We start from the raw sequence: 13,856 nt of genomic DNA, 5'->3' as shown, positions 1-13,856 counted from the left end.
GTATCACCTCTAACAATTACAAATTTCTAGCCCTTTTCAACTATGTTATTATTTGCCTATTTTATTTATTGCAGAGCAGTTCCCAAGGAGTAATGTCTTGGAGAAACAGAAATAACACTGTAGAAGAGCAGTAGTTTTATGGACATTGAGAGTACCATTGCAAAACCTGATTTTTTTGCATCTTCGTGGCTTCAGTTTCAAGTAATTGTAGACTGGCAGAGGCCAAGCTGTTTTCAATTTGACCCTTGATTAAGCTAAAAACTACACAACAACTAAGGGTACCCTATTTCCTGTTACAGAGAAAGATACATAAAAGGGCCAGATTAACAAGAAAGCAAATAGCCAGTCTGGAGTATGACCAGAGAATCTGTAACTCTAATAAGCACACCAAGGGATTCTGGTGAACAGACTAATTTGGGGAACTGCCTAGGTCCACATTATTTTGTAAAGGCATGATTGAAGAACCGTTTTCTGAATTTTTAAAAATAAGACATCAATTTTTTATTGTAGTAAAATGTATGTAACATAAAACTTATCATTTTCACCATTTTTAAATATACAATTCAATGGTATTAAGTACAACCATCACCATGCATTTCTAGAACTTTTTCATCATCCTAAACAAACTGTACCCATTAAACAATAACTCCTCGTTCCCTCCTCCTTTCCCTCCCAGGCCCTGGTAACCTCTATAACACTTTCTGTCCCTCTGAATTTGCCTGTTCTAGGTCCCTCATATAAGTGAAGAGATAATTGATTTTTAGCAAAAGTTGAATTGCTTTCTTGCCTGGAGGCATGGGTCTGAGTGAAGGAGAGCAAACATTAATTGGTGTCTTGATATGACAAGTCAAGGTCACATTCGGATTTACTGGATTTATCTCAAGCAATAGAAAACTGTGTTTTTAAACTTTGGTCCCATGAAATCATACAGACTCCTTTTATTCTAATTGTTTTTATCATGACCTATGTATTCACCTATGAAATTCATTCATTTGAAATTGTTACTGACTAGTTGGTGATATTCAATCTGATTTTCTCATAAAAAGTAGTAAGTATGCTTCTCAAAATCTCCTCTCAATTATGTCATTCTAAACAATTTCTGCAATATCAAGGCCCAGCAGAAAAAAAAAAAAAGTTACTATCAAAATGTTTTCAACATTCAAAAGCAGAAGAATTAGCACTTTTTAGTTTCTTTTTATAAAATGTATCTACTTCAAGCCATAGCAAATTTGAAGTTTCAGATCCTCTGGCTACAAGATTGAGTACTTGACGATAGCCCTTTTGGCTCCTTCCAGATCTCCTAATAAAGCAGGGAGCTCCTTCAGTGTCCAGCGTACTACTCTGGGGAGAAGGCCTCTTGATCTTGTCTAGAGCAGGGCTTCAGATATCTGTGACAGAGGCTCAGGAAAGCACCTACCACTTGGAATGTAGAACAAAAGAAATGATTGTTTTCTTTTTTCTTTTTTTATTTCTGGAGATGGAGTTTTGCTCTGTTGCTCAGGGTGGAGTGCAGTGGCGGGATCTTGGCACACTGCAGCCCGCGCCTTTTGGGTTCAAGCGATTCTCCTGCCTCAGCCTCCCGAGTAGCTGGGATTACAGGTGCCTGCTACCACAGCTAGTTTTTGTATTTTTAGTAGAGATGAGGTTTCGCCATATTGGCCAGGCTGGTCTTGAACTCCTGACCTCAGGTGATCTGCCTGCCTCGGCTTGTTTTGTTTATTTTAAACCATTTTCCATAAATTTATAAAGCCATTCTCCATGACGTGCTTGCCACCTTCACGGTCTGTGTAAATCTGATCCATCAGTAATATAGTATGATAGCACTTAATTATGTGTTTTGTGAAAAGCTATGGAACAAAAAGTACCACGTGTTACTTAGTTCTCTAATTGTAAAATTGTGTTTTATTTCTGTGCCCTGAGGTTGGACCACAGTATTGTGATAAACCATGGGACTGATGGGTCTTGCCACCCATTCCTGTTCTCCATTTAAAAAAAAAAAAGTAATCAGACTTCTAACTCTCAAACCTCTAAAAGCTCTTATGAAAACTTAGATCTAACTGTTTAAAGTTGACCCCTGGATTCTATAACCCTCTCTGTCACAAATCTGCTTTGTAACTTTGAGAGAATTATTTATCTTAAACACATAACTTACCATACAACTATTCATTGAGCATAAAACCTGATAATGATACCACTTCTGGAAAAAAGGATTCGTGACTCAGTGGGTCTGTTTCCCTACTTAAATCTGGAAGGTAAAATGCCTTCTTACTCTTCCTTCTGAATTTTCCCATTTAGTCCCTCGCACAAATGAAGACTCGCTCTTCTTGGCAGCATCCATGGCTGCTAAGAGGAACTTTGCCCCACTGCCTTTGATGTGGTGAAACAAAGCCTTTACCAGAGTGCTTGGAGGATCTGGCACCCTGGAGACTCCTAGAGGAGTCCACACCCTCTTTGGGAAATTCTTTTCCTAAAGATGTATTCAGATTTATGCCAATATGTAGAGGAGACATCTTTCTTAGAAAAAACTTGCTTTTCCTCTCAAAGCTGTGAGGAAGCTGGTGAAGGGGAAGTTGAACTAGGTATAATATTGGCAAATGTTTTGAGCACTTCAGATAAAAATGTTTGATAAGTGCAGTCTTGTTTGTATCGCCTCATCATACTGCTCATTGGAGGTGTTTTCTTTGGTCACCTGCCAATGAAAAAGATTAGCCTTTTCCTGCATTTAGGATTGTTTCTTTGACTAGTTATGTTGGTAGAACAAGATAGACAAATGCTGCTGAACTTAGCAAATCAGTATTGGAACACAGTGATACTCATTTCTCCTCGGTGCCCTTTCCAATTCATTGACAGTTGCCACAAGCAGTTTCAATGGGTTTTTGATGGGACTCTCTTTCTCTCCTTACCTATTCCAATTTGTATTTTCACTTTAGTTCCCTTGCTCTGATGTTCAAGACTTTAAAGGATTTGCCACTGCCCCCCACGCCATGCTTTCCTATTTTATAGGATCCAATAAGAAACATTTTTTCATTTAAATGCCTCTTCTGTAACATGAGTCACCTTTTAGATTTCTATACCTTGTATCTTCTAGTTTCTATTTTAATCCAGAAAAATTATAGTTTCATCTTCTTTGAGGCAAGATATGAAGATTTTTTTTGCCCTCTCTCAAATTTATTCCTTGTTTACAGCAAAGGAAGCCACTGCTACTTTTCTAACATTTCTGTATCAGAAGCTAGTTGAGCTAAATATACATACTTTTATATTCCCCTTAATATGTTTAGATAGATCTGGGGTATATCTTTTGGCTCTAGACATTGTGAAACAAAGTTAAGCCCTTTAACTCATCATCAGCCTATATCCATCTCTTCAAACAAAAAGGAAATGAACTTCCACTGCTGTAGGAAGAATTTATGTCACACATAAGGGCAAATTTGTTAGCGATGTTATTCAAGCCGGCTGTGGTGGCACATGCCTGTAATCCCAGCACTTTGGGAGGCCGAGGCAGTGGATTGCTTGAGACCAGGAGTTCGAGACCAGCCTGGCCAACATGGCAAAACCCTATTTCTACTAAAAATACAAAAATTAGCCTGGCATGGTGGCATATGCCTGTAGTCCCAGCTCCTCAGGAGGCTGAGGCACAAGAATCGCTTAAACCCAGAGGCGGATGTTGCAGTAAGCAGAGATTGTGCCACTGTACTCCAGCACGGGCGACAGAGGGAGACCCTGTCTCAAAAAACAAACAAATGAGATAATGTTATTCAGTACTGGGTTCCTAAGCAGTATTGCAGAATAACCTTCTCTGAAATTCTTTGCTTTTGTTTTTAATAGAATAGATTATGAATTACGTGCAGACCTTCTTGACAGCATGAGATAACAAGTTATCTCTTTAGAATAAATAAGTTGTATTTTATTCTGAGGGAATTTTTTCTTTTTTTCTTTTCTTTTTTTTTTTTTTTTGAGACAGAGTCTCGCTCTGTCACCCAGATTGGAGTGCAGTGGTGTAATCTTGGTTCAATGCAACCTCCACCTTCTGGGTTCAAGCAATTCTCCTGCCTCAGCCTTCTGAGTAGCTGGGATTACAGGTGCCTGCCACCACACTGGCTAATTTTTTTTTTTTTTTGTATTTTTAGTAGAGATGGGGTTTCACCATGTTGGTCAGGCTGGTCTTGAACTCCTGAACTCAGGTGATCCGCCTACCTCAGCCTCTATTCCAAGGGAATTTTAACATTGATTTAATTGAGAGAGTTAAAAGAGCCTGAGACTAGTTTACAGAGAAGAGCCCTTTTAGGTAGTTTTTTTTGTTTGTTTGACTTGCCAACCTCTAATTCTCACTCACTTATGGTGAGTTTCAAGTATGGATAGTTTTAAGATGTGGTCAGTTCCCATGACTACAAAATAAAATATGAATTTCCCATGTTACTTGAAGACTGTTTGTGGGAGGTCTTGATTTAGGTCTTTGCATCTTCTGAGGAGCATATCATAGTTTAATAGCCTCTCATCTGAACCCTGCAAAGATAGTGATATTCATCTTAGAAAAAAATAAAACAAAAAAAAAAACTTGCATACCTCCTTATACAGCATTCTTTGCTGCCACCTAAAGCCATTTGCTCATGAAATAGTAATGTTTAGAACAATAGCCTGAGTTATCTTCCTATCAGTCAATACTTAGAGATTCTGTTAGCACCTTCCTTTGCTTTTGTCCTGTCAGATGGAGAGAAGGGGTTGGCAGAAGCAAAACAGCCTTTATAAATTTTTCTCAGAGGTCCGTGATTCTAGATTAAAGTAGGAATCAGAAGACATCAGGTCTAGAAATCCTCAGAGTGACCTTGTTTGACAGAGAAGATATTTAGATGAAGAAACATCAGTGCTAGTGACCTAAATTAAGCTACCTAACCTCTCAATATCATCATTTCTCTGCTTGTAAAAGGGAGATAATAACACCACTCACTACCGTCCTCTGGAATTTGAACTTCATGCTCCTCTTACAAGGGAATATATTGTTGACTTTTAGGAGAATGATTTGGGGGTCCCTAAGGGGCTTGACAATCTATTACCTCTCTGGCACTCAAATAGGATTATTGTAAAAAGCTAATCTACTGCCAAAAAGTAAGCCATTTATTCTGTGGATAGCTCAGGTCCAGTGTGAAAAAAATGATTTTGATCTCTTTTTTGGAATAACTATTACTAACTAGATAGGCACAAAGATGTCTTTTTTTCCTTCTTTCTTTCCTAAAAAAAAAAGAAAATCAGAACAGAAATGTAATTGTGTTTGATGGTTCACCCTGGGAGAATGTTAGGTTCAATCCTGGAACACAGTAAATAAGATGATATACTTCTTTTAAAAAGCCTCTAGAATATGCCTTCTCAATTGAGGCAATATTGCCTCCAAGGGAGCAAAAACTGGTTCTTTGGGAGGCAAAAAAAAAAAAATTTAGATATTATAATGGTTTGTGGCCCTCAAAAAATATATAGATAGGTAATATGTTCATGATATCAAAATTTCATGGGGAGTGGACAAACAGAAAAAAAGGTCTAAAAAGCTAGGGGGTGATGAGAAAAAACTGAGAAACGTTTCTCAAGTCTAGAATGTGCATATAACTGTCAGTTACTCTTTCAGTCATGTTTGTCCCTAAGCATGGGCAAGCTGCACACTGTCAGGTCAAAACAGCTTGCTATTGATTATTCCTTCAGTCTGAGAGGAACTGAGTTCATAGAAAACTTGAAAAAAATGAAATTTGTACCCTAAGGGGTAATGATTTCAGCCAGACAAACGTAACAAACATCTACTTGTTAGAACCAATACTTTGCACTTTAGAATGTGGTTAAGCCTTTAAGGTAAGAGGTTTCTTTTTTCTCTTGCCTCTTTAGCCTTACAGAAAGTCATATCAAGGATAGGAATGATCTTCAAAGTGCCTCACAGAAAAAAAAAAAAAAAAAAAAAAAAAAAAAAGCCAGATTGGGAGAAAAAAGAGGGTGTGGCCCCAAAGGCAGGAAGGGAATAATTGACTAAATAGTAAAGTATACAGCATCTGCAGGGCATAGTGGCTTATGCCTGTAGTCCCAGCACTTTGGGAGGCCAAGGTGGGAGGATCACTTGAGCCCTGGAGTTCCAGACCAGCCTGGGCAACATAGGGAGACCCCGTCTCTACAAAAAATACACAAAAATTATCCTGGTGTGGTGGCACACACCTGTAGTTCCAGCTACTCAGGAGGCTGAAGTGGGAGGATTGCTTGAGCCTGGGAGGTGGGGGATGCAGTGAGCTGAGATCACGCCACTGCACTCTGGCCTGGGCAACAAAGCAAGACCCTGTCTCAGAAAAAAAAAAAAAAAAAAAAGTACAGCATCAAAGTCAAGAAAATTGATGAGAATTGACACTGAAGTACTTAAGAAATTTTAAGTTTGCTATTGCTGCTAGTATTAATAAATTTTCATATATCCAACATATTTTTCCTTCTACCTTTCTCATACATCTTATTAGTTCTTTCCAACACTCAGAATGGATGGGATGACCCAAAATTGACTTGCTATATACTGGGGAATTTGAAAGAGACATGTGTTTCGCTTAGCAGCGCTGAAACAATAGAATGGCCTTTTTTTTTTTTTTTTTTTTTTTTTTTGAGACAGGGTCTCACTCTTGCCCAGGCTGGAGTGAAGTGGTGCTGTCTCAGCTCACTATAACCTCCGCCTCGTGAGTTCAAGCAATTCTTGTGCTTCAGCCTCCAAGTAGCTGGCACCACAGGTATATGTCACCACGCCCTGCTAATTTTTTTTTTAATTAATGGGGTCTCACTATGTTGCCCAGGATCTCGAATGACTGAGCTCAAGTGATCCTCCTTCCTCGGCCTCCCAAAATGCTGGGATTACAGACATGAGCGACTGTGCCGCTAATGGCCATATTTGAAAGTTTATTTTTTCCTCAGTCTCTGACTCTTCCTTGCTTAATCATCCTATTCTTTAATACACAAACCTATAACTTTGAGGAAAGAGAATCAGAGATTATTTCTCCCTACTTACCCATTTCACTGTGCGACAATGAGCACTCTTTCTCCAAGCCAAGCATTTGATAAGCATTCGTTGCTATGGGCATTTTACTGCCTTAAAGAAATCCACCCCAATTCCCTGCCTATTGATTGCTTAAGATCACAGAAGAAAGTGGAATGAATCCTAGAGAGGCCTTCAAGCTCCCTGACACCCATGGGGCCCACTCATCTCCACCCCCCTACTCCAATTCCAAAAATTCCAAAATCTAATACATTGTCCTTGTCTTAGTTCCTCAGTTCCCCGCCCTTCAGCTTCTTTGTTAGCCACTGGGTGGGTGTAACCAAAACTCAGTCACACTGTGGCCCCAGCAGCTGGGCTTCTCTCTCCCCCATTACATTGCAGACATTCTTTTCACATCATTTTGTCCTCTCTGCTGCATTCCCTCCATTTGGCTTCATTCCCTCTGTGCAAACTTCTGTTTCAAGGCACAGGAGTTTGCCAAGGAGATGCTGGCAGAGAGGGTCCAGTTCTCTCCTTTCTATCTGAAGAGCCCAGTGTCATTCATTAGCATATGAGAAGAATGGTTGTAAATAAACATCAAATGAGGTTAACGAGCTGCAGCTCATCAATATTAATGAAGTCCACCTCACAGCCTTGGTATGAGGTACCAATGGCTCTAATCACAAGAAGCAGTTTCATAAGGCCCCAGTTACAGGGCAGGAAGGGTTAGATATCCAGCCTGTTGAAATGTTTGTCATTTTATGACCCCAGGAATGCTGCAGGGTAAGGCGGTCTGATACCAGATCTGTGCTTGCAAGCCCCTCTTGTGTTCAGATTACATCTGTTTGTCTCAACAGGTGGAAGCCTAGGAAAAGGCTGTATCTGCTAAGCCAGAATCTGGGGTGGGAATACCGCAGGTCAATCTGCAGTTCCCAAATCAAAATGAAGTTCCAGAGTACCAGGGTTTGATTTCTCATTGTCCTTCCATCAGTTACCCCAGATAACCCAAACACTGGTTGCCAGTGTAGTGAAGGACGACGGTCTGAGGATCTTCTAAGCCCAGCTTGGTAAGGAATGAAGAAACTCCCATTTCATGTAGCTCATGTGCCCGCCAGCCACCATTTAAGTCCCTGTGCCTATTATTTAGAGGATTCAAATAGTAACAAGGGCCAGGCATGGTGGCTCATGCCTGTAATCGCTACACTTTGGGAAGCAGAGGTGAGGGGATCACTTACGGTGAGGAGTTCCAGACCAGCCTGAGCAACATAGGGAGACCTCTCTCAAAAACAATAAATAGATAAAAATTTTAAAAGTAATTGGGCGTGCTGTCATGTGCCTGTATTCCCAGCTACTCAAGAGGCTGAGGTGCGAGGATCACTTGAGCCTAGGAGTTTGAGGCTGTGGTGAGCCATGATCATACCTCTGTACTCCAGCATGGGCAACAGAGTGAGACTCTGTCTCTGAAAAAAAATTTTTTTTTTAATTAAAAGAAACAGTAAGAACAGCTATCATTTATTGAACTCTTACTGTGTCCTAGGCATGGTACTAAACATTTTTGTTATATAATCCTCACAATAATCCCATGAAGCTATTTCCATTTTACAGATGAGAAAGTTGAAACTCACTGATTTGATGTCATGGGTCTAAGATCACACATCAGCAAGTGGCAGAAGAGGAGCTCAGATTTCGATCTGTCTGACTGCAGAGCCCATGCTCTTACTTCCTACCCTCTGTGGTATCATCTCAGAGCCAATCACATAAAATGCAAGCTTTTGTGCTGCTCCTTCTCGTCAAAGATGTGTGTCCTTCTCCAGTTTCAAGGGACTAAACACAAAGTAGTTCCCTGGAAGTAGAATCAGAAGACTTTAGAATTAATTTTTTTTAAGTCCAAGCGCCTCTTTGAAATTATTTTTAGAAAGGAAACTTTCATTAAACATGTTTTCCTTGATATATAAATTTGGGGTCAGAGGGATTAGGCTTTGAGAATATGTGTGTGTATGCACAGCCCAGTATGTATTGATAGCCGTGATACTGATTTATCCGCCTTGTCACACTAGTTCCTTTTATGATTAAGCACACACCTTGCATGAGGTCAGTGACCATAGAACACAGAGAAACCGCTCCGTGGCTGATTTGAGCCTATGATCCTAGCCTCAATTACCTTGTTTCAACAACAACGCCTGGTTTATACTTAAAATACTATCATTGTACTTTGTCTTGGGGGTGGGAAGGAGAACCGATCAAATTTGTTGTTATCACAAAAGCTACACCTGATTGTTTGTAAAGAAGGACTTCTAGTGAAAGGATGAAAGTGAAACAGCTACTTCTCTTTCTTCCATTTTTCTCCTTGAAAATTCAGGGACCTAGGCCAAGGCAAGCAGATCACTTGAGGCCAGGAGTTCAAGACCTGCCTGGCCAACATGGCAAAACCCCATATCTACTAAAAATACAAAAATTAGCCAGGCATGGTGACACGCGCCTGTAGTCCCAGGTACACGGGAAGCTGAGACACGAAAATTGCTTGAACCCAGGAGGGAGAGGTTGCAGTGAGCCAAGATCACACCACTGCACTCCAGCCTGGGTGATAGAGCAAGATCCTATCTCAAAAAAAAAAAAAAAAAGAAAAGAAGAGAAAAGAAAAAGAAAGAAAGAAAGAAAACTCAAGGACCTTACTTGGTAATTTTTACCTAGGCAAAACGCCCAGGAATGTTTCCACAGAATGGCACCCAAAGCCCACCCATGCAGGAGCTCTTCCTGCCACCAAGGTAACCAAGACTAGGAAGCAATTGAAACTGGGCCTTCCTTTCCCAGGCCTGTGGCTGTCAACTTGGCTCAGAAAGGGGCAGACTGATGACTTTGTCTCCTTACCCAGTCACACTACCACACAGTTCTCATTTGAGCCTGGTCACATGGCTGTGCCTTCTTATGGCCAAACAAGGGTTCTTTGCACCCTGGGTTTGGCCTGAGCATCATTAGATGAAACCATCAGGACCCCCAAACCTTGAAGCTTTTGCAGGGGAAATTGCATGCAGGGATGGGAAGGAGGGGCTGAGCTGTGTAGTGGAGCAGCGGATGGTGTGCAGTCGGGATGTTTGCAAGAGCCAAGGGGTTAGTTCATTGCTGCTTTGTATACTCAGGCACACCAGAAAACTCAGATTAATAGGCTGTTTATTCTTCAGCATGTTCCTTGAATCAAAGGCTCTGGATGGTGTTATTCAAGAGTGTTTGTGAGAGCGCCCTGGAACACTCCTCCTGGGCTTCGCTCACTGAAGAGAAACGATTGAGTCCTTTCATTTCCTGGGCAGCATCCCTCTCACTCATTGCTCACTGTAGTATAAAGGTCTGCAGAACCTTTGTTAGAAACAAGATCTTTTGTTCTGTCCTTATGAGGTCCCATTACCTATACTGCACCTTGATCTGTTGGAGTGTAATTATTTATGTTCCTGTCTTTTGCGCTACCTGAACCTAATGAATGCAGTCCACTCTATCTCAGGGAGTTGTTTTGTTTTGGTTTTTTGCCTCTATTTGGCACCAGTTTCCTGTTTGGACAGTATTGTCTTTTTTTTTTTTTTCCCCAAGGAGTTTGTCCAGGAGGGAAGGAGACATCCACCTGAACCCTACTCTGTGAAGCAAATGAATATTTTTTTTTATTAGAAGATTCTCCTAAAATGAGAATCGCTGAACCCAGGGAGGCGGAGGTTGCAGTGAGCCGAAAATTGTGCCACTGTACTCCAGCCTGGGTGACAGAGTGAGACTCCGTCTCAAAAAAAAAAAAAAAAAAAGAAGATTCTCCTAAAGTGTTCAGAAGTGTGTTCATACCTGGGAATTGAAGCATATTGAATTACGAAAGAGTTACTTCCTCCACCCCTACCACCTGCAGTAGAGATTTATACTGGAGAAGGTGGCAAAAAAAGTTAGGAGAGAAACTGCTCGGTACAATTCCCCCCAGTTCCCTTGGGGCAGCAGTGTGCTGCACATGAGGGATCACTGTACCTTGTTCCCCCAGCAGTGATACTGCTCTGTGGCCAGGCAAATACTGTAGTCCAGGCCTTCCACAACTTCTGCATGTGCGTGCGCGTGCACACACACACGCACAAAACTATACCCCTACTAGGCATCCCCTTAATACAGAGGCATCCAGTATATTGCAAAGGTACTCATCATTATACACAATGCAAACACTCAGCACATTTGTAGGCACTCATTTATATCAAACAAACCCAGTACGAATAATAAGCAATAGTTTGGGATCTGGCACAACACTTAATTACCACAGCCAGAGGCCAGAAAATGAAATCAGGGTCATATATCTGAATCTTTCTGGCATCCTATAGCCCAAAGCACCACCAGGGAGGTACACCTTGGAGCAATGGGAGCACTGTCATCCAGAAGACACTGTCCCCTCACTTTCCTCCAAAACCAGCACAGCTGTTTGGATGAGGGCTATCTGCCGTATTTACAGTGAGACTAAGATATATATACACACCCTGGCGCTTCGCCTGATTTCTTCTGTGAAGTCCATCTGTTTATCCAGTTCCAGATCCCAAAAGGCAGTCACCAAAAACTAAATAGTGAGAAGGGACGGGGTTTTTTTTCTTTCTTTTTTGATAAACATGTTACAGTGAACAAAACAGATTTTGCAAACACATTCCATCTAGTAAATCTTACCTCACAGCTGTGTGAGAAGGACTTGGAGGAGAAAAGGATGGGGAGCAGGAGGGTCTCAGGACTTGATTGGAGAATCAGAAACCCACAAGGGTGGGACAGTTCAGTACTATCTACTTTTTTTTTTTCTTTTTCTTTTTCTTTTTTTTTTTTTTTAACAAAAGTTTATTCTTAAATGTACAACAGCTCCAAGACAACACTTAATTCCAGCTTTAGATGGCAAAAGATGTTACGGCAGGGAATATAGATGTTTAAATAAGGATGAAATAAAGGGTCACCGTCTCCTCAGGCACGAGGAACAGCTTACTTTTTGCCAGATTTCTTAATTCCACCTGTGGCCAAGGGCCCCTTCCCCGCAGCCTTCGCTTTTAGCTCCTCAAGTTTCTTCTGCTCCTCTTTTTGTTTCTGCTTGAAAGCCTTATCTTCCTCGTCCATCTCCTTGGCCTGCTTCTTAGGCTGTTTCAGTGACTTCTTCTTGCCATCTTCACGGCTAGACATGGCGCCTGCCGCCCCTTCCCCAGACCCTGCCACCAGACTCTTTTTTTTTTGAGATGGAGTCTCGTTGTGTCACCTAGGCTGGAGTACAGTGGCATAATCTCGGATTACTACAACCTCGGCCTCTTGGCTTCAAGCGATTCTCCTGCCTCAGCCTCCTGAGTAACTGGGATTACAGGCGCTGGCCACCATGCCTGACTAATTTTTGTATATTTAGTAGAGACAGGGTTTCACCATGTTGCCAGGCTGGTCTTGAACTCCTGACCTCAAGTGATTCATCCACCTCGGCCTCCCAAAATGCTGGGATTACAGGCGTCAGCCACCGCCCCCAGCCTATCTACTTCTTATAGGGTGATAATTGGCTTTTTCCCTTCACTCTAGCCCCCATCCTAAACCTGGGATCTGTGATGGGCTCACCAAAGATAAAGATCTGTCTGCAGACGTTAGCTTCTTTCGCTGAAAAGCTGATCTAGCCAGACTTTATCTTCAAAGGACAGGCCCTGCACTTCTGATGTTCCCTGAGCCTCTCCCACTGAGCCTGCTCTCATCCACTGCAGCCATGATGCTCTCTGGATTCAGACAATGGTGTGTTGTCCCAGAACACCGTATCTGGCCTATTTCTACTTCACGTCTACCCCTTTGGCTAGGAAAATGAGGGACACAGCTCACATCAATAACTTGGATTCTGAAGACCAAGGACAAGCAGAAGAAACTGACCTTTTGCCTCAGAGGCGGCTGGATGTTTGTGTGTCTCTCTTCAATGTGGAATTGGCTCACTGAACCACTCAAGAGTTGTTTTTTAAAAATGTTCTGCTCACTCCTCATTTGCGGGTCAGATGCTTTGGATAATCCAGTGGAATTCTCTCTGCTTCACTGCTGGTTGCTGCCAGACACAGAGTGCTAAATCCTGTCAGTCGGTGACTTGAAATGATGATGTGTGAAACAGTGCTTTGATTTGGACATCCTGCACTCATTTGCACGGACTCCTTTGCCAGTTAACCACAGTAGTGAAATGGGGCAGCCTGGGGCAGCTTCCACAGCCCTTGCCTTATCTTTCCTCAGTGTCCCCACCCTCCCCCATGGCAGTATGTAGCTCCCTTGGAATTCTGTTTCATTCAATATTATTCCCTTCCCAGGCATCATAGAGCAATTTCTTTAACAGAGTGCAACATGCCAGAGACAGAGAAATAGCATTTGTGTGCAGAATGGAGAAGCAGGAAGCAAAACACTCTTGTTGCTGGTTCCCATCTCCCTGTCTTTGCCCTTCCTTCTTTCCCTAGATTGCATGGCTGCCTCCTTCTCATCTGGTGCGTTCTCAGTTCAAATGGTACCTTCTCAAAGATGAGCCTGGCACAGCCGTCTCATGTGGTCCCACCCTCTGTCACTGTGTATCACACCACCCTGCCTGATTTCTGTTATTGCTCTGCTCACTTCCTAAAAGTATTTCTTTCTTTGTTACTTCTTATTGCCTGTCTCTCCAACCACCACTGCCACACATACACACTAGAATGTAAGTACCATGAAAATAGGAATTTTTATCTGTCTTATCCCTTGCTGTTTCCCCAGAATCTAGCACTGTCCCATTTACTAAATAAGTAGCTAAGAATGTAGCAATTAAGAACTTCTTTTTTTTTTTTTTTTTTTTTTTTTTGAGACGGAGTCTCGCTCTGTTGCCCAGGCTGGAGTGCAGTGGCCGGATCTCAGCTCACTGCAAGCT

The 13,856-nt window shown here is 41.8% G+C and overlaps 1 protein-coding gene, 1 long non-coding RNA gene and 1 pseudogene across 24 annotated transcripts in view; 2 read left to right on the top strand and 1 right to left on the bottom strand.

The window, feature by feature from the left end:
* The window catches only part of CSTPP1 (centriolar satellite-associated tubulin polyglutamylase complex regulator 1), a 229,590-nt gene that overhangs the window by 154,791 nt on the left and 60,943 nt on the right, over positions 1-13,856 (top strand). The window lies entirely within an intron of this gene.
* Positions 7,837-13,856, top strand: part of LOC144334242 (uncharacterized) — a 35,609-nt gene continuing 29,589 nt past the window's right edge. Inside the window, exons 1-2 of the long non-coding RNA XR_013403919.1 lie at positions 7,837-8,046; positions 12,521-13,224. This is a non-coding gene — a long non-coding RNA (uncharacterized LOC144334242). The remainder of the gene's footprint in view (positions 8,047-12,520; positions 13,225-13,856) is intronic.
* Positions 11,768-12,176, bottom strand: LOC114672265 (translation machinery-associated protein 7 pseudogene; annotated as a pseudogene). Its single transcript, XR_003722541.2, has one exon. The product of XR_003722541.2 is annotated as a translation machinery-associated protein 7 pseudogene (transcript).

This window comes from Macaca mulatta, chromosome 14 (genome assembly GCF_049350105.2).
Source record: "Macaca mulatta isolate MMU2019108-1 chromosome 14, T2T-MMU8v2.0, whole genome shotgun sequence".
NCBI lineage: Eukaryota > Metazoa > Chordata > Mammalia > Primates > Cercopithecidae > Macaca > Macaca mulatta.
The sequence above is the reverse complement of the archived record's forward strand: the minus strand, read 5'-3'. Positions and strand labels throughout refer to the sequence as shown.